Source organism: Puma concolor, chromosome F2, assembly GCF_028749965.1.
Source record: "Puma concolor isolate L17-30 chromosome F2, mPumCon1.1.hap2, whole genome shotgun sequence".
Lineage (NCBI taxonomy): Eukaryota > Metazoa > Chordata > Mammalia > Carnivora > Felidae > Puma > Puma concolor.
In genome coordinates, this window is record NC_141684.1 from 69,725,308 (window position 1) to 69,740,521 (window position 15,214).

General features: G+C 41.0%; 1 long non-coding RNA gene across 1 annotated transcript in view; it reads right to left on the reverse strand.

The window, feature by feature from the left end:
• Window positions 1-2,492: 2,492 nt before the first annotated feature.
• LOC147572090 (uncharacterized) overlaps window positions 2,493-15,214 on the reverse strand; it is a 34,615-nt gene continuing 21,893 nt past the window's right edge. Inside the window, exon 6 of the long non-coding RNA XR_015246774.1 lies at window positions 2,493-3,335. This is a non-coding gene — a long non-coding RNA (uncharacterized LOC147572090). The remainder of the gene's footprint in view (window positions 3,336-15,214) is intronic.

The following is a 15,214-nucleotide window of genomic DNA, read 5'->3' on the forward strand; positions in this document are numbered from 1 at the left end:
CGACTTCGGCTCAGGTCATGATCTCGCAACTCATGAATTTGAGCCCCGCATCGGGCTCTGTGCTGACAGCTCGGAGCCTGGAGCCTGCTTCGGATTCTGTGTCTCCCTCTCTCTCTGTCCCTAACCCACTCGCATTCTGTCTCTGTCTCTCTCAAAAGTAAATAAACATTAAAAAAAAAAAAAAAAAAGAAAAGAAAAGACACAGGCAACATCTAGAAGTCCTGTGTAACCCAGCAACAAGATGCCTTCAAACAAAAGACTGTGATTTCCATCCCAAAGGTCTTTCAGGCCAGTCACCTTTGATTTGACCCTGTCCTTCCTCATGAGTCATGCTGGCGGGCACTGTCCCCAGGCAGCCCAGCCTCCTCTTCCTCAAAGTCACTGCATCCATCAGAGATTCAGTCCTGGCAGCCACATCCCAGGACAACTCCAAGGATCTGAACATCCACCTCCAACCTTCATGGGGAAGGTATCGGGGATTTTAATTTCCGATTAAGCTGCCCTGACTTTATGAAAAAGAAATGCCTAGTGAGAAGCTAGACAGTAAGAGAAATAGCATGTTGTCCTTGCCCCTGGATTCACACTCTAATAGGAAAACCTTCCTTCTCTGGGGAGATGGATAGGTTGTTTTTCCTTTGCCCCTTCGTCCCCTTTGATTTCATTTCAAAGGAGCTTGTGAAATAAAAGGATGTCTTTTGAATCAATTCCATTCACACTGAAGAAACCACAATATCTTACTTTTCACTTCATTAAAAAAAAAAAAAAAACACTCTTTTACTTAGCCTCCATGAAGCTACTGGGTATGGAATCAAGCCTTTTATATGAAAATTGCTTTTCTTAGAAAAGTTTGTAGTTGCTGGCCATGTGTCAGTAAAGGTGCAGCCCATGCTATGTAGATGCCTTTAAATTTCCTTTTCTGAAAGTCAGTGGGAGCCTGCAAAACACCAAAGGTGTGGATGATCGTGGCTCAAGGTAACATAAATTATAGCTAATGCACTTTCTGTGGATTGGAAAGATGAAATTATAATTTCAATTGGAAGCAGCCTCCGGCTCCATACCCCCAGATCATAGTAAATCTCCCATTTGAACACTCGCACCTCTGAGGCTTCTAGATTGAATCAGAGCCCCAGAGGCTGCCTGCCTTCCCCTGCTTTTGCAGACTGACTTTTCCACTGAACGCGTACTGTGATACGCCAACATATCCTCACCCCTATTGGTTTAGTTTTGTGTAGTTGTTCCGTTTTTGTTTCATTCTGTCTTGTTTTAGGAAGTCTCTCCGGAAAGCATGCTTGACTTCAAATTTGAATTTGAGCCCTAATTGTCTGGAATACCACTAATTGCCTGGAACTTCAACAATCTCCTGAGCCTTTCTGCATGTTCGTCTCCTATCTAGAAAATAGCAACAATGACACAATTATACAGGTTTCTGGAAGAATTACCACAGCACAGGTGAAAGCGACTACACACAGTAGGCGCTCAGATATTTATGCAATGCTGCAGAGCAACTATCACCTGGATAGCCACACAAGACTGACTTCAAATAGGTCGCAGTCTCATGATAACTACCATCTATCAAGCACCTATTATGTGCCATGTGACGCGCTGGGTATTTTCATAGGCACTGTCTTACTTAATTCTCACAGCAACATTATGAGGTAAATATTATTATAGCCATTCTGTAGATGAGAAAACGAAGCTTGGAAAAGCTAAATAAATTTCCTAAAGTCACAAGATTAATACATGGCAATGCCGAGACGAGGATACAGGCCTGTCTGTCTTCATACAGCCCTCCAGTGCAAGCTGAGAAAGCATTAAACACATGCGCGCGCGCACACACACACACGCAGAGCTGATCATATTCCAGAATATTCCCCACTCTTGTTCAGGACTCGGAGGGTTAAAAAGAAGATGACTAAATAGCATAAACAGCTGGTTCCAAGGTGCTAGTCGCTCTTCTGTGATACCATTTTGTTTGTGCTTCTGCAGCTGTACCAGAAAGTTTTTGTTCTCTGAAGAAAATACTGAACTGAAAAGATAATTGGAATTCAAGACACACATGTTTCCTACCAGCAAATAAGGAGAAAGCACAACAGCATTCTTGAAGAAGGCTGATTTTTTTGTGTTTTGCAATTCTGCATTTTCAAAAATGACATCTGTTTTGTGAGTGACTAAAAACTCTGGAGGAAGAATTTGTAAAAGGAAATAAAATTGTGTTTCTGAGCATTTTCCTCCTCGCTGCCTTCAAATGATGTTTAGTTGGCCCATTTTCCCCAAAACATTGTCAAGGCAGAAGTTTTCTATTTCCTGCTCACATTTCTGACAGGTTTGAAATGATGTTCCAGTGGCAAATGTTTTAAAAGTTTCTTTTAGCACTTTTCCTCCATGTATCAAATCATTCTTTCTTTTGAGCACTCCAAAAAAAAAAAAAAAAAAAAAAAAAAAAACTGTGCCTTCTAGGAGCATAAATGAATATAATGCATCACATTTATATCATGCATTTCTAGAAGGAACTCAAAAGTATTTTACTGTCTTCACTTTTCCAGGCTGTTTATTTTTTGCTGGTGCATCAACAAATACAAAAGTTTAAGGGAGCCATTTCTTATTCATTCCCATCTCTTTGATTTATCACTTCCTGTTCCATAAATTTCCAGTCTCTACTTCACACAAATAAAAAGATGCCGTAACTCATGTAGTTTGTCAGCCAAATCCCAGTTTTAGAGAAGAATGAATATTATCCAAGGTCATCTGAAGAGGTCCCCACTGTAAAAGGTGCGGTGTCAGGTGAACCCCCATTCTCCCAAATCTGCGGGTGGCCACTCCACAAGAATCCCCTTCCTCTTCCAAAAACAGATGAGAGCTTCCAAGCTGTAACTGGCAGAATCAGCACCCTTCAAGGTGGGCAGGAACTTCTAGACTGCAGGTACAAGTCTTTCTCCCTCTGTTTTACCCAAAATTTATGGAGCCATACATCACAGAGAAATGAAATATAAATGAATCTTTGGGAACTCTCATGAGGCAGAAATCTCCCAAGTTGTCCTGACGATTTAGTTCACATTTATCTAGCCCCATAATTCACAAACCATAAACGCTGTTTGTACAATGCTTCTTCCTCAAAGCTCATATATGTCATGTTTGTTTGTGATATCTTAGTTATGCACACTTCAACTTCCTCTGAATTTTATGCATTGGCTAGCCAAGCACACCCGCCTCAGTGTTTGTTTCTGACACAATCCGCCTGGCCCTTTGCTATGTATTGACTTCATGTTTCTTCTTCAGAAGTCCTAAAGCAGAAAGTCCCAGACTTCTTCACATATAGGGTGGCTCTGTCTCCAAGCCTGGAGAGACCAAAGCTACAGTGAGCCTACCAAGGAAAAAATCATATACCTCATTCTTGGTGTCAAAGGCTTCATCAGCCAAGGCCACACAGAATGCTACTCACAGACAGAGAAATCTAGATACAAATAATAAAAGTAGCATATTGGTCAGGAAACTGAGGTAGAACAAGAGTTCTACCATGCCTGATAGTTTGTGATTGGGACCTAGGGTAGGCATCATTCTCTCTCTCTCCCTTTGAATAGTTTCTGGTGTCACCAGTGAGACCCTTCACATTGTAAGATAGACTCCACCAGCTCCCCATCCTGAAGACATGCTTCCTCAAAGAGTTGTTCTTCTGGAGAAACTCCTGGGATTGGAAGCCCTGGTTCAACCCAAAGGACAGTCCCCACATGTCCAGTGTAGGGAATATGGTAGGTACCAGATTCATTTTTAAATCATGATGAAGCACGGGAAAAGTTAAGATGGGCAAAGTGGTCTTATTCATTGTGCACACATGTCACATCATACATAGCTTCCTTCTTTAGACAAGATGCTCTCAGACCATTTAGACAAACTCATGAATTTGAATATTTTCGTTTGTTTTTTGTAGTTCCCACTGCTTACACCCTATTTTTTCCATTTTATATGACAAAATTATTTTCTTAGATGTTGTCAAGGGTCTCATTTAGTTTCCTCCAAAAATTATCTATGTATTCTTCCATACTTATAGAAAGCCACTCTTTTCAATTCACTCATCTTTTTTTGTTGTTGTTCACCCTCCATTCTTACTGTGAACTTGGCCTCTTCCATAAACATGCCTACTTAAACATTGACTGTGAATGGCATGGTCTCTCCTCACCTTTTTAAACTGTATTGGACCCTCAAGGTCTATTTCAAATCCCAGATTTTTCACCTAGGTGTCTAAGATACTAACCAGTGTTGATCTCGTCACATAGGAACTGTCCATAGCATCACAGCATGAACCACAACACATGAGTTTGTGTTATATTGCCCCATTGCCCAACTAGAAACCTATGACCTTCTCCAAACAGTAAGCACAGACTTAGGCAAAAAACAAGCATGCAATAAACACTTAAACTGAACACAAGTGGCCATAGAAAAATTAGAAATGTGGACACACTCAAGAAATTTTCATTTATTCGTATATATATCCAAAAATGTTTATGAAGTCCCTAAACTCCTGTGGTAGGCAGCAGGAAAACAAACACACATAGGTCATAATCACTGTTCCCTAAAGATCTAGTGGGAAGAATACAAATGTGAACAAAGAATGCATTAATGTGCCGCCACATTCTGTGTAGAAATGATTAAAGGGAACAGTAGAAGCACAGTGGAGAGAGTGATCAGTTCCAACCTTACTTGGAATTGAAGCGATGATTTAGCTGGACTTTGAAAAAATGACTAAGATGGAGAAGGAGAAAGGGAAAATGTTCTGGATAAAGGGAGAAGTTTGAACAAAGTCAGGATATAATATTAACAATTGGGGCACCTGGCTCAGTTAGTTGAGCATCCAACTTTTGATTTCAGCCTAGGTCATGATCCCAGGGTCGTAGGATCGAGCCCAACGTCAGGCTCCACACTAAGCATGGGGCCTGCATGAGATTCTCTCTCTTTCTTTCTCTTCCCCTCTGTCCCACTCACGTTTTCTCTCTCCCTCTAAAAAACTTTTTAAAAATATTAACAATCTGTAAGGATGTTAATTCAGTAAGTATGATATAGGGTCTAGCAATTACCTTCTTAAACAAGCATCCCCTGGGTAATTCTGATGCAGGCGGACCCAGAACCATACATGGACCCAGAGGAACATCAGTCCACATCCTACTTCTTGAAAAACTTGCTAAGAAATATTTGATAGTGGGTAAACGTCCTCTGTGCCTCATTTGGTGAGAGAGAAGATCCACTCTGGTGTGGACAGGTCTCGCCTCTACATCCCTGCTTGAGTGAACCGTCCAAGATATGAATCTGGATATTACCTCTAGTTTATAATCCTTCAGCGACATCCGCCGACCAAAGACTGCCCAAGGCTTTAGTAGAGCATCCCTGGCCTCACATGAATTGGCCCTTTCCCTGGCCTCGCCTCTAGTCTCACTGCTCAAACTCTACCTTATGATTCTATCAAATGTCATGCCTTGTGCTGTTGTTTATCATTGTTATGAAGTCATTAAAATTTAAAACACATATAAAGGGCTTTCTGTGGAGAATATCCAATTAAATAAGATTATTATCCTTATAGAAGTATAGGATCAATTTAAGTGTTAAGAATTAAATACCAGAGCACTTTCCTTTTGTCTACGGAATGTTAAACTGTCTCATAAATGCAGTTAAACCAAAGGAGTTCAAAATTCTGAGAGAAGGTTAAAAGGTATCCCATGAAATAAGAACACAGTCGCCAAAAGTATTCTAATCCCCCATCCTAACAAATGTATGTACACACACACACACACATATATGCGTGCACACATACACATACACACAGATGTCTCATACCACTGGAGGGCATCCTGGAATCTGTGCATCACCAAAATATTCAGTGATAAAGACATTTTCTTCCTGGCACATTAGAGAGAGAAACTGAGACCAGACAGCTAGTAAGATAAGACACACTCTCCCTTCAGGAGCACATGCTGCTTTGGCAAACACAAATATCACTCACTCACACACACATGTACTCAAGCCTGCGCATAATTCTCTTGACAACTCCAACTTATAACATTAGCATATGAATGCCGAGGCTTACAGTGATATTCGCCCACCAAATGGAATTTATAATATAAATGCAGTAAAAAGTATCTGAAAGATTACTCTTCGGTCTGAATTGAGTCTGTCAGAGCTTGTATGTAAAATATATGTAATATCTGTATAGAACCCAGTGTAAATATATTCTTCCCACATGCTCCCACAGAGAAAAGCTGAGATGGTTAGGACAATACTAAATTCATACCTCCTTCCCAAATAATGCATAAAATAAATGGCTCCAATTCCCCAGCTTTATGCGTGTGTGTCTCCCCATTTCCAATATTTCACATGTATTAGGCCAAATGTGAGTTTTTTCAAAGTCGCTCTGTCTTCATTTTATTTTTGTGAGAGGTCCTTTTCCCAGCTGCCAAGAATTATTCACAACTCCAGGAGGAAGAGTCTACAATTGTATCCATAATCTACTCAAACAAGAGCCAGAAATTATTAGTATACGTGACACGTCTTTCCCAGTGGATTATAAGTTCCTCAAAGGGAATGACACTGACGTGTTTATTTTTAAAGTCATGTCATCTTTTAAGTCCTGTGCCTGAAAAAGCAACAATTTATTATTTCCTGTGATTCTGCATGCTGGCGGGTGGTTCCTGTCGGCCCCTACCTGGACTCACTCAAGCCGTCCCATTCATCTAGAATGGCTGGCGGGGCCGGCAGTATCTGGCTTCACTCACAGGTCTGGCAGGAAGCGCCCCGGGTCAGCTGGGTTTCCTTTGTCCTCTTCCTCATGGCCCCTTGTCCTCTGGTTGGCTAGACTTGCTCCCTTACACTGTGCCTCAGAGCAACACCGCAAGGCCCCTGACAGCCTCCTACCGCAGTCACACACCGCCACTTCCACCAAGCTCTATTGGCCAAAGCAAGTCAGGAGGTAGCCCCGGTACATGGAGGCGGGTGGGGAATAGATACCACCTTGTGGTAGGCGGACGGGCACAGTCACCTGGCAAGGGGGCAGGCCCCGAGACATAAGGGAAGCTTTGGAGCCATCCTTGCAAACAATTTACCACACCAACAGAAACCTGAGATCCACACGGTCGTCGTCAGAGATTTTTTTGTTTAGCTATGCGTTCATTCATCCATCTAACAAATATCAAGAGCCTACAATGTAGCGAGCCCTTGATTTGGTTCTGGAAATAGAGGTGGCAACAAGGAGGAACCAGTTCCTGCTCTTGCGGAATGTATGAAGAGAAAATGAAGGAGCAAGAGAAAGAAAAGTGATAGGCAGCTGTGGGGGGGTTGGGGGGGGCGTGGAGGGAGGTCCTTGCAGAGATATGGCTGCAAATTCTCGGCTCCCTTCAGAATTAAAGGTTTATAAATTTTAAACTGCCTGAATACCTTATTGGAAGTGGGAGACTCAAGCCAGGATACTCTCAAGGGACTCAAGTCACAGTTGCATTCCAAGGGGGTTAGGACTGGAACAGCAAATTGCTATTGAAGTCAGAAGAGTTTGCAGAAGCTGGAGGGACCGGCTCAGTTTTCCGTATGAAAGACTCCGAGACCACTGATCAGTTAAGGTCTGGTAGAAAACAGAAAACAAACTCAGAGGGAATTTGGGGAGAATTAATGAAGAGACCACATATAGTCATAGGGGCAAATTTAAAAGAAACTACAGGAGGTACTTAGATACCCAAGGACACACAATGGGAGGAAGATTTTAGCTAGCCCTGAAGCAACAGAAAGAGGAAATGTTTTCCTTTTGGTGAGGTTTTTTTTTTTTATTTGGATAAATGTATTTGAATTGAGCACTTCAAGATAACAGCAAAATCTTGAGAAATTCCACACCTCAACTACCAGATTCTTTTTATTTGTATCTCTTAGGAGATTTAATTTTTATTTCTTCCACATTATACTTATACATACACATTTGTTTCTCCCAGTACACAGTGAGCATCCTGAAATCCAAATGCATTTTTAAAAAACTAGTCTCTGAATCTTCACAAAGTTTAGCTCACTAGGCACTAATATTAAATATACATGTGGTTAGAAAATGTTTGACTTTATCCTCACTCTTTCACTAAAAGGGAAAAAAAATTACCTTTAGGATACCTGGAGGCTCAGTCAGTTGACCGTCCGACTCGATTTCAGCTCAGGTCATGATCCCAGGGTCATGGGATCGAGCCCGAAGTTAGGCTCCACGCTAAGCATGGAGCCTGTTTAGGATTCTCTCTTCCTCTCTCTCTCTCTCTTTCTCTGCTCCTCTCCCCTGTTCATGTTCTCACTCTCCCTCTAAAAAAATTTTTTTAATATTAACAATCTACAAGGATGTTAATTCAGTAAGTATGATATAGGGTCTAGCAATTACCTTCTTAAATAAGCATCCCCTAAGTAATTCTGATGCAGGCGGACCCAGAACCAGAGGAACATCAGTCCACATTCTACTTTGTGAAAACCTTGCAAAGAAACATTGGATAGTGGGTAAAAACGTCCTCTGTGCCTCATTTGGTGAGAGAGAAGATCCACTCTGGTGTGGACAGGTCTCGCCTCTACATCCCTGCTTGAGTGAACCGTCCAAGATATGAATCTGGATATTACCTCTAGTTTATAATCCTTCAGCGACATCCGCCGACCAAAGACTGCCCAAGGCTTTAGTAGAGCATCCCTGGCCTCACATGAATTGGCCCTTTCCCTGGCCTCGCCTCTAGTCTCACTGTTCAAACTCTACCTTATGATTCTATCAAATGTCATGCCTTGTGCTGCTGTTTATCATTGTTATGAAGTCATTAAAATTTAAAACACATATAAAGGGCTTTCTGTGGAGAATATCCAATTAAATAAGATTATTGTCCTTATAGAAGTATAGGATCAATTTAAGTGTTAAGAATGAAATACAAGAGCACTTTCCTTTTGTCTACAGAACGTTACATTGTCCCATAAATGCAGTGAAACCAAAGGAGCCATGAACTCCTGGTTGTGGAATCGAGCCCTGTGACAGGCTCCATGTTGGGCATACAGCCAGCTTAATACTCTCTCTCCCTCTCCCCCTCCCCAACTTGTGCTCACTTTCTCTCTCTCTCTCTCTCTCTCCCTCTCTTAAAAGAAAAAAGAACTTTTGAAGAAACGCTTTTAACAAAAACCAGATGAGAGCTAGAGGTGTGGAAGAGAGCACTCTCAACAAGACGTACAGCCGTGGAAGAAGCCACTGCCAGAAGAGCAGTTCCAAGACACAGATGTAGCAGGGTAACCCAACCTTTTCTCTCTTCCTGCCCTTTTCTCTCCTGCCCTCCCCTCATTGGTCAGATCCAACCAGAAATCAGAGGGCATGGAATCCTCCACGCCAGTACGCCCACTAAATCATGGGTCAGCCATGATACCACTACACAAAACAGAGTACTGAAAGGAGCTGGAACTTGAGAGTTACGGAAGTGACAAATTTACTATTGAAGTTTTGAGCTTAAGACGCCTGCAGCCCATCTGATCATGCACCTCCTGTAGGTATGAACCTGGAATTCAGGGGCCACAATGTAGCTACAGATCAGGATTTGAAAATAATCAGCTTAAAATGGTTGCTACAGCCATATGAATGTAACATGGTCCAGACCAAGTAGGTAGAGAGACAAAAGAACAAAATCAAAATTCCAGTTCTGGCATAGTAGGGACATATAAATGGAGCGAGGACGGCAATAGACAAAGACAATGAGATAAGTTAGAAGAGAACATGAGTGGGGCGCCTGGGTGGCTCAGTCGGTTAAGCGTCCGACTTCGGCTCAGGTCACGATCTCGCGGTCCGCGAGTTCGAGCCCCGCATCGGGCTCTGGGCTGATGGCTCGGAGCCTGGAGCCTGCTTCCGATTCTGTGTTTCCCTCTCTCTCTGCCCCTCCCCGTTCATGCTGTGTCTCTCTCTGTCTCAAAAATAAATAAAGGTTAAAAAAAAAAAATTAAAAAAAAAAAAAAGAAGAGAACATGAGAAAAATGAAATCTGGAAATTCAAAGGAAAAGAGTGTTTCAAGAAGTTAATCACCAATGTGGAATGTGATAGTTTAACCAGAAAAGAAATGACTGAATTTGGTAATTAAAAGGCCACTGCTGATCTACAGACATACAAAATGATGTCCTCCAAAAGGCTCCTGCAGCTGGTATTATTTGACTAAATAAAGTTTAGATTTGTGTTCATTATATCCGTAGATGACTCCTTATTGAATATGATTACTAATAATTGAAACAATAGCTCACAAGAGCCACACTAAGCATGGAGCTTATTTGGGACTCTCTCTCTCTCTCTCTCTCTCTCTCTCTCTCTCTCTCTCCCTTTGCCCCTTTCCCCTGTTCGTGCCAGTTTAAGGGGTGCCTGGGTGGCTCAGTTGGTTAAGCATCCAACTCTTGGTTTCAGTTAAGGTCTTGATCTCACAGTTAGTGAGTTTGAGCCCCACATCAGACTCCATGCTGTCAGCACGGAACCTGCTTGGGATTTTCTCTCTCTCTGCTCCTCCCCTGCTTCCTCTCTCTCTCTCTTTCTCAAAATAAATAAATAAACTTTTTAAAATGGCCAGCTTAAAATACATGCATACATACATACATACATACATACATACAAGACAGGTGCAAGGCATATACCTAGGTACCAAACATAAATATATATCTATGGGAAATAAATAAACATAAGCGAGGAAAAAAACTATTTAAATAATATATAATTTTATATCAATAAGACTGTTATTATCATAGCTATTGCTATTATGTTCTATACTATTCAAAATGATTTACTAAGATACCAACATATGACCCCTAAAATAATAATTCTTTTTATTGTATTTTGATCAATTCATGGTACACATAAGGGAAAATAACATGGTTTAGCATAGGTGAACTGCTATAATTGTCTATGCAGATTACTGCATCATGTAGAACACATAGGACACTTTAGATAGTTCCCTCGCTCCTGCTGTATATAATCTTTTTATTTCAAAATTTCCAAAAATTTCTCGTTTAATTCTCTGCCCTCTTTGACTTTCTCTCAAAATAACTTATTGTTCACAAACCTTGAGAGCCCTGGAGTTTTTTCCGTACATTTTAAAGACTAGGATGGAAAGGATAAAGGACACGGAGGGATGGGAAAGAGAGGATGCCACATAAATGTAATAGAGGCGTCAGATGGAGCCCCTTGTCCCTTGGAGAGGGAGGCTTACTTGGCCTGAACCCCAGTTTACTCCTCAGCTACCGGAAGTCTGATGATCACCCCGTAATTCCTGCCCATCTCCAGGGATCCTACCAGCATCATCCTCATCTCCAAGCACTTCAAAAGTTTTAAAAGAATTCGTTCAAGCTGCATATGGTTGTGGGGACGGGCCACGTCACAACCTCCTGCCATCCCCTCCCTACATGCCCTTGCTTCCTACCTTCTCGCTCAGAAGCGTTTGCTGTACCCCAGCCCTGGCCCTCTATGTTCTTCCAGACAGAGTAGCTTTCCCTTTCTTCTGAAATCTTAACACGAAAGGAGGGGTGGAGCTCAACTTCTATCAAACTCGCTTAGCCAGACTCATGGAGGCTCTTAGCAGAACCCAGGCCTAACACTAACATGACCAACTATCTCTCAGCAGCAGAGAAGGTAGAGATAACATGTCCATCACATATAGCTTTTCAGCATTACAGTACACCACAGTTGTGTGGTTATACAGCTCGTTCCAGATCAAATTCTGTCCCCTAAAATAGAATGTAGTCTTGGAGAGAAAGTCTACCAAAGAGAGAGTTGGTCTTTGTAAAAAGCTTGAGACGTATTCTCCACAAGCATCTTATGTAAACATTCCAGTGCAATTTCTACAAGAAAGTATACCTAAGCTACCAGAAAAGGTTGGAAATCCAGGAAGGGAAATGAAGAAGCCATGTGCTTCTTAAATTTATTTCCTGAACCCTCAAATATGTTAATGAGGCAAGAAGTGAAAACAGGCAGGTCAGGTTCCCCCTTCTTCTACAGAAATGTTATCACAATTTAGCATAAGAGAAAGGGTGCATGCCTGTGATATGCTAATGACTTCCAACTGGGAAACGTGTGAGTTTCTAGACTTGGGGGGGGGGGGGGGACTCATTAAGCCTTTAGCCTAAGAAAGAAGTTCATTTTGGTCTTTCCTAAAAACTAGATCCTTCCTTATCCCTGCCCATGTCTTATTCTTATATGCTCCAGGAATTCTCCCTGCAATTTGTTATTTTCTCCTGTAAACCAAGCTTTGTTTTGCTTCCCTGCTGGGCTTTTTTTTTAATTTTGTTTTTGTCTTCTGAAAAAGAGAGAATTGACCTCCATAGTCACCTTGAATCCCTTATACTCTAGCACTCCTCCTTTAGGATTGGGGAGAACTACGATATAAGATATGATTTTGTAAAAGCTTCTATAAGGGGAGAGATTGCCACTTCAGCCACATTTTTTAACATCTTATTGATGAGGGAGCTTAGGGCAAGCTGAGGGAAAATACAGGCTGACAGCTCCACCGTCCACCCCCAGGTGAAATATGTGTGATATTCCTTGGACACTCCTGGCTACCCAGGAGCAAAGGAAAGGGGTTTAAGTACTTGCCATGGTAATGTGGGAAACTAAGGCAAATGAAAAATTAAGTTGCCTTACTGCCTATGACCGATAGACAAGTCCTTGAAACTGGAAGAGCGACCTCGCTCTAGAAGCTCAGCTGCCTCAATGATGACCCTTTGCTAGGGGCAAAAGTGAATCTTACCTTAACATTATCCCAACCTCAAGGATCCTGAAGTCTACTTCCTTTATCTCAGCTCTCGCAAGATATATATTGGCAATCATACTCCAAGCGTATGGCCCTCCGATATACATCTGTAGGGTCTCATGACTGAGGTTTTATTAAACGGCAATAAGTGGCATTTCCCTAGCAACAGCTAGCCCCTCAAGGTCCTGGAAACCTTGTTTCCAAAATATCTTAGAGACCTACTCTAGCCCTAACCCCCTCCCTACCTGAGGGTATACAATGAGTTACCCGCCAAGACCCCAGTGCAGCTCTTTCTGCTCATGGGTCCTGTCCCTGTGTTTTAATAAAATCACCTTTTGGGGCACCTGGGTGGCTCAGTTGGTTAAGCATCCGACTTCGGCTCAGATCATGATCTCACATTTTGTGAGTTTGAGTCCGGCATCAGGCTCTGTGCTGACAGCTCAGAGCCTGGATCCTGCTTCGGATTCTGTGTCTCCCTCTCTCTCTGCCCCTCCCCCATTCACTCTTTGTCTCTCTCTGTCTCTCAAAAATAAATACATGTTTAAAAAAAAATTTTTTTAATAAAAAAAATAAAATCACCTTTTGCACCAAAGACGTCTTCAAGAATTCTTTCTTGGCCATCAGCTCCGGCCCCCACAAACCCCCCCATCACCCCAAAACTTCATCACTATTATGATGGGAAAGAGTGAAACCTAACAGCTAATGAGTATCTATTTGCCCAAAGGCCTACACTGTTTTTTGAAGCCCTAATCTCTTAGTTTTTTGGAAATAAAAAGTTCTTTCTTGTAATCTGTCATTGTGTTTTTATGTTTTTTTCAATATATGAAATTTATTGTCAAATTGATTTCCATACAACACCCAGTGCTCATCCCAAAAGGTGCCCTCCTCAATACCCATCACCCACCCTCCCCTCCCTCCCACCCCCCATCAACCCTCAGTTTGTTCTCAGTTTTTAAGAGTCTCTTATGCTTTGGCTCTCTCCCACTCTAACCTCTTTTTTTTTTCCTTCCCCTCCCCCATGGGTTTCTGTTAAGCAGCCGCTCTGGAAAACAGTGTGGAGGTTCCTCAGAAAATTAAAAATAGATCTACCCTATGACCCAGCAATAGCACTGCTAGGAATTTACCCAAGGGATACAGGAGTGCTGATGCATAGGGGCACTTGTACCCCAATGTTTATAGCAGCACTCTCAACAATAGCCAAATTATGGAAAGAGCCTAAATGTCCATCAACTGATGAATGAATAAAGAAATTGTGGTTTATATACACAATGGAGTACTACGTGGCAATGAGAAAGAACGAAATATGGCCCTTTGTAGCAACGTGGATGGGACTGGAGAGTGTGATGCTAAGTGAAATAAGCCATACAGAGAAAGACAGATACCATATGTTGTCATTGTGTTTTTAATTGGATCCTTTTCTTCTCCCCAAACATTTGTGTTCCTAAGATTGCAGACATGGACAAGTGGGCTTCTCACTCTATGCTCTATTCCCCTATAATTTTATCTAAAAGTGTGTGTGTGTGTGTGTGTGTGTGTGTGTGTTAAAGTCTAAAGCTCTGGGGAAGTGAAGGGCTTGAGAAATAAGTTTAGGAAGTATCAATTTAAAGAATTGAAATGACATAAAGTATGTTTCTTCTAACAAAAAAATAATTATATTAGAAATCGGTAGTAAAATATAATTTAAAGTCCTCAAAATTTTGAAAATATTAAAACAAGTCAAAGAAAAAATAGACAAATTCCTTGAAAATACAACCTATTGAGATTATCAGCAAAAAGGGGATGGGGGAAATCTGAAGAGTACTCTTCTTATTTTAAAAATCAAATCTGTAATTTCAAACTTTCTACAAAAAAAAATTTCAAGCCTAGATGGATTAATTGGTACATTCTTCAACATTAAGGTAAAAAACCACCAATCATACACTGATCCAGAAAATAAAAAATGAGGAAACAGCACTATCTGCTTATTTTATAAAGCCAGCATTAAATTTAATACCATGATCTTCCAAAGACATTTTGAAATAGGAATACCACAGACCAATCTCTCTTCTGAACACAAGTATAAAACTCATTTATATTAGCAAAGAAACCAAAGCTATATATGTATAAAAAGACAATATATCATGGCAAACTGGTGTTTATACCAAGAATGCAAGGTTATTTTAACACCATAAAATTAATCAATCAGTAAAAATGACCATCTCAACAGACTAAAGAAGAAAAATTGCTTTAAAAATATGCATTAAAATATTTGGCAAAATTAAATTTCTCAATAATTGTATTAAATTTAAAAATTGAACTGAAGTAAATCAAAAGAAGCCTCAGAAGCTAGTGATCATGTAATAACATGGAATATACATTTCCAAAAAATTAAAAATCATAATAATGATGAAATGTTGAAAACATTTCCATGCAATCAAGAATGAGACAATGCTGGGGCACCTAGGTGGCTCAGTCGGTTAAGTGTCTGACTTGAT